Raw genomic sequence first — 9128 nt, forward strand, 5'->3', positions numbered from 1 at the left:
ACACCGAAGCAGGAGTGTGCCTGGTACATACTCAGAACAGTGGGGTCAGTATTGGAGTGACTGTAAATGAGCCCCATTAAAAATAAATGAACATTTTTATTGATGTAACAACTATTATATTTGTTTTCAGTGATCAACATATTTTGTAATCCTCAGAACAAACTTCTGCAGTAGATGCTCTTTTTATTACCCTCATTTTCCTCCTCAGAGAACCCAAGATCACACAACCTCACTCACTGTTTCCTTTAAAGGGGTCCCCAGAGGATGAATCCTGGGGATTTTAAAAAATCATACAATGGCTGAGCTGCTTTGTATTCTTTTGCTATGGTATCTGCTAATATTACATCTTTCAGCTCTGCGGATTGCTGCCACTTATTGAACATGGGTGTTACACACACCATTTCCTACCTTCTGTAGTGTAGGGGCCGGCCTATGGCCGAGGCTGAGTCCCACTATGGCTGAACACCGCCCTTCCACTGTAGCTGACCAACGCCCTAAGATGGCGCCCGCTTCCTGAGCGCCACCCTTCCTGGTTTGTTGGCATTAGCATAAGGAAGTTGCTCCTATAGGCTTGCCCCATGCTTCCGTGCTCGTGCTCAACTCATGCAGAAGGCATGCTACCAATCAGCTTAAAGGTCACGCATGATCTTGATCACCATAGGCCAGCTTCCTTTATATAAGGCATAAGCAGGAAAGAGAAGCTCTCTCTCTCCTCACTCCTCACTCCTCACTCCTCACTCCTCACTCCTCACTCCTCACTCCTCACTCCTCACTCCTCACTCCTCACTCCTCACTCCTCACTCCTCACTCCTCACTCCTCACTCCTCACTCCTCACTCCTCCTCACTCCTCACTCCTCACTCCTCACTCCTCACTCCTCACTCCTCACTCCTCACTCCTCACTCCTCACTCCTCACTCCTCACTCCTCCCCCTCCCCCCTCACTCCTCCCCCTCCCCCCTCACTCCTCCCCCTCCCCCCTCACTCCTCCCCCTCCCCCCTCACTCCTCCCCCTCCCCCCTCACTCCTCCCCCTCCCCCCTCACTCCTCCCCCCTCACTCCTCACTCTTCCTCTCACTCTTCCTCTCACTCGCTCCCTCCGGCTGTTGCTTCTTCTCACTCACCTTCTCCCGACCTTCCGAGCAACAATAAAGAACTGAAGTGAACCAGGTCTGTGTACGTATCGCTGTCGTCACCGCCACAAGGAGCGAACGCGATACTGTAGACCATCACTTTCAGGGGTTCATGTTCCTCTCTGTGTATCAGGGAAGCAGCTTTTGTGCCTCTTAAGCTGTTCTTTTGTGACACATGTTTTTCTTTTTGCCAAAGCCTTTTCCTTCCAGAGACCATGGTGCTTGGAGAAAAGAGGCAGTATAGGTTGGAAAGTGGCTCAAACCTCGGACCATCTGTTCCAATACTGATGCTTTCCTGCTCAGTCTGGCTCAGTCTAGTTGCAGGATGATTTTCTCTCATGCCCCTATATGGTCTCTCCAATCTGGTATTTTCTGAGGACTTCCTGCCATCAGAACAGTACCTAAATGAATCTCAATATCCTTTCTTCATTTTATCCTGCAGGCTCTCTGTAAATCAGGAGCATCTGTTTCAGGAGTTCCTAACTATTTCAGTTAAAAAGTTTCCTGAAGATTGAGACATAAGTTTGGAGGCTAGTCTGCACAGACACACATAGACTATCTGTGTTCTGATGAGCTGTGTCACTAACCCTACGAAGTGATCCAAGAAAGTCTTATCTCTGACCAGCTAAAATGCAGTTCTATCCATTCATCACTTTCTGTGAGCAGGGACAAATGAGCCATTGCCTCTTAACTAATCAACTATGGATGCAGTCCAAATTGAATTTCTTATTTGTAAAGCCAAAGTCCAGACTCTGAACTGTATAGTGGTATGACTACTATTAGCTGATTCCTGTCTTTGACATTACCATCTCTGCCATCTAATTTCAACATTCCTTGCCCTCATGCTGCTTAATATCTTGAAAAAAAAAAAGATCTGTGAGAAGACAAGCAGTGACTCTAAAGCATCCTACTACGCTGATGGACAGTGACTGCTATAGGGTGTGTGTGGGGGACTTGATAATATGGGTAAATGCAGTAACCACAGTGTTGCTCATGTGAAACCTGAGCATGAGACTGTATCTCAATGATACTTTAATAAAAAAAATAGATCTGTGCATGTAAAGCAATTATAAATTACTGGATAGCTCATTTATTTATATGTCTACTACATACTAGACCCTATACTTTATTCTGGCCATTCAAGGATGTGGAAAATACAACCCATGATGCTGACAACTGGTGGAGCAAGCAGACCAGTACAACACAATTACAACAACAGCAGTAAGCAGGAGTCCAAATCTCAGCTTTGCGTATTACTACTTAGGGATCTTTGGGTCCTTGGGTAAATCATTTAACTTCTTGGGAACTTTCCTTGTGTGTAAAATAAGAATAACATCTACCTTGAAGAGTTATTGTGATTGTTAAACAAGATAATATTTTTGTTTGACATAACTTAAGCATTCAGTAAGTGGCAATCACTACCATGTAATTAAATCAAGACAAACACACAAACAGACCAGAGAAGGGAGATATCAAGAAGGAAACTAAAGAAATGTGGAACAAAGTTAACACTGCCTATGTCCTCTAAGTGTTAATATACATATAACATCCTACAGATAGGGAACAAACATATAGTATACACACACCATTTTGTACCCCGAGAAAACAAATCAAAACACAAAAAAATCAGGGTCTAGATTTAGATCCCAAATTAAATTAAACCATGAGCCTTCCTGTAAGGTACTGACTTTCAAACAAAAACAACTCTATGTCTGACTTTGGCAATGCTAATATCTGAGGATATGGGGAAAACTTTACAGACAAGATAATCATTTGAGAAAATTGCTATTCTTCCTCTATTAAGAGACTGTTCTCCCGGTAACCTTGGTAACTTTGTGAGTAGTTTTCTTTTAATACATGTTTGTTTTTTTTTGAGAGGGCATATGGTTGTTAACAGTTAACAACAATAAAATTCTGTACAGGGGACTCAATGCACAATCATTAATCCATCCCAAGCCTAATTCTCATCAGTCTGCAATCTTCTGAAGCACAACAAACAAGTTCTTACATGGTGAACAAACTCTTACATAGTGAATAAGTTCTTACATGGTGAACAGTACAAGGGCAGTCATCACAGAAACTTTCGGTTTTGATCACGCATTATGAACTACAAACAATCAGGTCAGATATGAATATTCGTCTGATTTTTATACTTGATTTATATGTGAATCCCACATTTCTCCCTTATTATTATTATTATTTTATTATTATTTTTTTAAATAAAATGCTGAAGTGGTAGGTAGATGCAAGATTAATACATGTTTTATTATTTGAATTTTTTATATGGATATGTGATTTCAAGTAGTCATTGCCCAAACTAATGATTAAACCAATATGAAAACTTAAAAAAATATACATGTTCTGTTCCTTTATTCTAGTTTTGTTTTGTGGTGAGCAAGCCCTTTAAATATTGGCCTCCGTAATAACTTTGTTGGCAAGTAAATTTGTTTTCTAAATGACTTTCTCTTTCAGTCTTCTTTTGGCACTTTCAGAGATCCACTAAAGTCCAAGTGGTTTTACTTGACGTACCTATAAGACCGCATTGCCAGAGAAAGGTAACATATGGCCTATTTTTTACCTAGCCATGATCTTCCTGGCTCCTGAGTTCATTCTCATGTGGCAACAGAGCTTTAGTCTGACTGCATCTCTTTCTGTGTTTCTGATTCTGTGTTTCTAGTTAATGGCCAAGTATGGATGTAGTTCTGGTTTTGATTTGTGTACAACTGCTGGTGGCAGAAACATGGAATATGAAATTTATTTATTGGTTTGCTTTATCATATGGCCATTTGGTCTGTGCCACATGGCAGACAGACATAGGGAATCTGGTTATGGTTGGGTAGCAGAAATCATAGTATCTGTATTTTTATGTTTCTTTAAAAATTATTTACGGTTTGTCTTTCTGTTTGTCCTGGCGTTCCATGTTATTTGTCTTGTATGTAGGTCATTATGAGTTAAACAACTAAAAATGTTTTATGTGTTAGTGAACAGAAAACTGATCTTTGAGATCTGAAACTGCTGTAACCCACTGGTGAGTTTTGTACTCTGTTTCCTTTCAAGGCTGCCTGAAGTTGGGAAACTATGGCTATTGTTTTTCAGTTTGTGTATAAATGAAAAAATGTTTTCCATCTCTGCACAAGAAAGGTAATGAGCCTTTATAATGGTTCTTTATGTATTTTTGGCTACCCACCCCTCTCTGAAAACTCTATTAGAGATTAATTGGTCATAAAAATCCCATCATTTGCATCAATCGCAAAGATCACCATCAAAAGGGAGAAAATATATGCAATGAAAGAAGAAATGAAATTATTTTCATATGTTCGGTGGTAAATAATGTGTCCTTGCCCAAAATGAGGTGCAGACTTGGCCCTTGGCTTCTGGGAAGTAATCTATATCATACTTGATAGGAGGTCTTTGTTTAGGGTGGGAATTGGCAATGCCAGAAAGACCAACAGTGTGACCCAACATGGACACTGAATTCAATCATATAGGCAATCCATCAGTCATGCCTGTGTGATGAAGCCTCAATAAAACTCTGGATCTGAAACCTTGGGTGAGCTTCCCTAGTTGGCAATACCCCATGAATATTGTCACACACTGATACTGGCAGGGTAACAACATTCTAACTACATGGGAGAGGATATTGGAAACTGTATTTGGAACTCTCCTAGATTTTCCCCTATGTACTTCTTCCACTGGATGATTTTGATTTGTATTCTTTCCCTAGAATAAATTGTAACCATGATTATAACAGCTTACAATACATTTTGGAAGTCTTTCTAGTGAATTGTCCAACATGAGGGTAGTTTTGGGAACCCCCTAAATTTGCAGTTAGTGTGAGAAGTGAGGGAAATATGGTGAAGGACTGTGTACAATCTAAACATAATAGTTTGCTCTAAACTTTGCAGTTTGGTTAACTCCAGGCATATGGACTTAAAACAAAGAAAGGAAAAAATTATTAGAGAATACTACAAAAATCTATATGCTAACAAACTGCAAAACCTAGAAGAAATGGACAACTTCCTAGAAAAATACAACCTTCCAAGACTGACCAAGGAAGAAACAGAAAATCTAAACAGACCAATTACCAGCAAAGAAATGGAATCGGTAATCAAAAAACTACCCAAGAACAAAAACCCCTGGACCAGATGGACTCACCGCTGAATTTTACCAGACATATAGAGAAGATATAATACCCATTTTCCTTAAAGTTTTCCAAAAAATAGAAGAGGACGGAATACTCCGAAACTCATACTATCAAGCCAGCATCACTCTAATACCAAAACCAGGAAAAGACCCCACGAAAAAAGAAAATTACAGACCAATATCCTTGATGAACATAGAGGCAAAAATACTGAACAAAATATTAGCAAACCGAATTCAAAAATACATTAAGAGGATCATATACCATGATCAAGTGGGATTCATCTCAGGGAGCAAGGATAGTACGACATTCGAAAATCCATCAACATCATCCACCACATCAACAAAAAGGAGGACAGAAACCACATAATCATCTCCATAGATGCTGAAAAAGCATTTGACAAAATTCAACATCCATTCATGATAAAAACTCTCAACAAAATGGGTATAGAGGGCAAGTACCTCAACATAGTAAAGGCCATATATGATAAACCCACAGCCAACATCATACTGAACAGTGAGAAGCTGAAAGCTTTTCTTTTAAGATGGGGAACAAGACAGTGATGCCCACTCTCCCCACTGTTATTCAACATAGTACTGGAGGTCTTAGCCATGGCAATCAGACAAAACAAAGAAATACAAGACACCCAGATTGGTAAAGAGGAAGTGAAACTGTCACTAATTGCAGATGACATGATATTATACATAAAAAACCCTAAAGACTCCATTCCAAAACTACTAGAACTAATATCTGAATTCAGCAAAGTTGCAGGATACAAAATTAATACACAGAAATCTGTGGCTTTCCTATACACTAACGATGAATTAACAGAAAGAGAAATCAGGGAAAGAGCTCCATTCACAATTGCATCAAAAAGAATAAAATACCTAGGAATAAACCTAACCAAGGAACTGAAAGAGCTATACCCTGAAAACTACAAGACACTCTTAAGAGAAATTAAAGAGGACACTAACAAATGGAAACTCATTCCATGCTCTTGACTAGGAAGAATTAATATTGTCAAAATGGCCATCCTGCCTAAAGCAATCTACAGATTCAATACAGTGCCTATCAAAATACCAATAACATTCTTCAATGAACTGGAACAAACAGTTTTAAAATTCATATGGAACCACAAAAGACCCCAAATAGCCAAAGCAATCCTGAGAAGGAAGAATAAAGCTGGGGGATTTATGCTCCCCAACTTCAAGTTGTACTACAAAGCCACAGTAATCAAGACAATTTGGTACTGGCACAAGAACAGAGCCACAGACCAGTGGAACAGAATAGAGACTCCAGACATTAACCCAAACATATATGGTCAATTAATATATGATAAAGGAGCCATGGACATACAATGGGGAAATGACAGCCACTTCAACAGTTTGTGTTGGCAAAACCTGACAGCTACATGTAAGAGAATGAAACTGGATCATTGTCTAACCCCATACACAAAAGTAAATTCAAAATGGATCAAAGACCTGAATGTAAGTCATGAAACCATAAAACTCTTAGAAAAAAACATAGGCAAAAATCTCTTGGACATAAAGATGAGCAACTTCTTCATGAACATATCTCTCCAGGCAAGGGAAACAAAAGCAAAAATGAACAAGTGGGACTATATTAAGCTGAAAACTTTCTGTACAGCAAAGGACACCACCAAGAGAACAAAAAGGCATCCTACAGTATGGGAGAATATATTTATAAATGACATATCCGATAAAGGGTCAACATCCAAAATATATAAAGAGCTCATGCACCTCAACAAACAAAAAGCAAATAATCCAATTAAAAAATGGGCAGAGGAGCTGAACAGACAGTTCTCCAAAGAAGAAATTCAGATGGCCAACAGACACATGAAAAGATGCTCCACATCGCTAGTCATCAGAGAAATGCAAATTAAAACCACAATGGGATATCACCTCACACCAGTAAGGATTGCCACCATCCAAAAGACAAACAACAACAAATGTTGGCAAGGTTGCGGAGAAACAGGAACCCTCCTGCACTGCTTCTGGGAATGTAAACTAGTTCAACCACTGTGGAAAGCAGTATGGAGGTTCCTCAAAAAGCTCAAAATAGAAACACCATTTGACCCAGGAATTCCACTTCTAGGAATTTACCCTAAGAATGCAGCAGCCCAATTTGAAAAAGACATATGCACCCCTATGTTTATTGCAGCACTATTTACAATAGCCAAGAAATGGAAGCAACCTAAGTGTCCATCAGTAGATGAATGGATAAAGAAGATGTGGTACATACACACAATGGAATATTATTCAGCCATAAGAAGAAAACAAATCCTACCATTTTCAACAACATGGATAGAACTAGAGGGTATTATGCTCAGTGAAATAAGCCAGGCAGAGAATGACAAATACCAAATGATTTCACTCATATGTGGAGTATAAGAACAAAGAAAAAACTGAAGGTACCAAACAACAGCAGAAACACAGAACCCAAGAATGGACTAACAGTTACCAAAGGGAAAGGGACTGGGGAGGATGGGTGGGAATGGAGGGATAAGGGCAGGGGAAGGAAAGAGGGCATTATGAATAGCATGTATAATGTATGTGGGAGAACACGAGGAGGGCTGTGCAACACAGAGAAGACAAGTAGTGATTCTACAGCATCTTACTATGCTGATGGACACTGACTGTAATGGGGTTTGTGGGGGGGACTTGGTGATGGGGGGAGTCTAGTAAATATAATGTTCCTCATGTAATTGTAGATTAATTATACCAAAAAAAAAAAAAGAAAGGAGAACTTTAAAATGGATCCACTTGGTTTATAAAACAACTATGTGAATGAGCCTGGATGTGTGATAGAATGGAAATCTAAACAGAGTAGGAGTTACTGTTTCTGACTTGTCTGGAATGTCGTGATGTCCTGAGAAATCTAAAGGGTTCTGGAAGCATGACTTTTTCTCTTTCTTTTCTCAAAGGGAAATGGGAAAGTCTCATAGAAATAAACAAATGAACTAAGTCAAGATATAAGAGAAAGCTCCGTGTGTGGACAAGGTACTAATAAATCCTAAAGTTGTGCTCCTAGTTTGATCCATGATCTGACTGAACAAGTAGTATAAGACACAGTGCGTAATGACACAGGGAGAGCTCCAGTTACAAGGTTCTCAGAATCTTGCCCAAGATTTTTAATCTTAGCTTGCCCAAGATTTAAATAAGATTCTTATGTTGTGCAAATGTCAAATATTTTCCATGTAAGTATATTAGTATATTTCTGTCTGCTTCCAGAAAAAAGTAATAAATTAGATTACAAATAATCTTAAGTTTAACAGAACTCCTATTTTGATTGCTTGTAGAGATTAGTAATTACTTATATGACCTATGTTCATATCTTACCTCCTCTGATAAGCCTTTTAAATATAGTCCTTCTCAAATTCAAGCCCTAAATTCAAAGTAATAAAACTGTTCAGCTGTCTCTTACACCTAAACTTTATTTGGAGTTTTCTAATCATCAGTGAACAACCACAAAGAAGTCCTCTTTCATCTGATAAAAGGAGATAATGCTAATTATAGTTAAATATGTTTGGAATTCTCCAGATATTTAATTATTTACAACACTGCTATGAAAGTTCTCTTGTTTCTCAAGCTCAAAATTTGAGAACCACTAAATAAAAGAAGCTCAACTTTTATAAGTTAATTATTTATAATCAAAATGATAGCAATTATTGATATGAGTATGTTTCAATAATTATGTACTTCTCCAGCTGGGTAGAAACACACTCATATTCACATACAAAGACAGTGTATGAGTTTCCTACTATTGCTGTAAGAAATTACCACAAATTTAGTGACTTAAAACAACATAAAGTTATTATCTCATAATTCTAGATATC

The sequence above is a fragment of the Manis pentadactyla genome, chromosome 6 (assembly GCF_030020395.1).
Source record: "Manis pentadactyla isolate mManPen7 chromosome 6, mManPen7.hap1, whole genome shotgun sequence".
NCBI classification, from domain to species: domain Eukaryota; kingdom Metazoa; phylum Chordata; class Mammalia; order Pholidota; family Manidae; genus Manis; species Manis pentadactyla.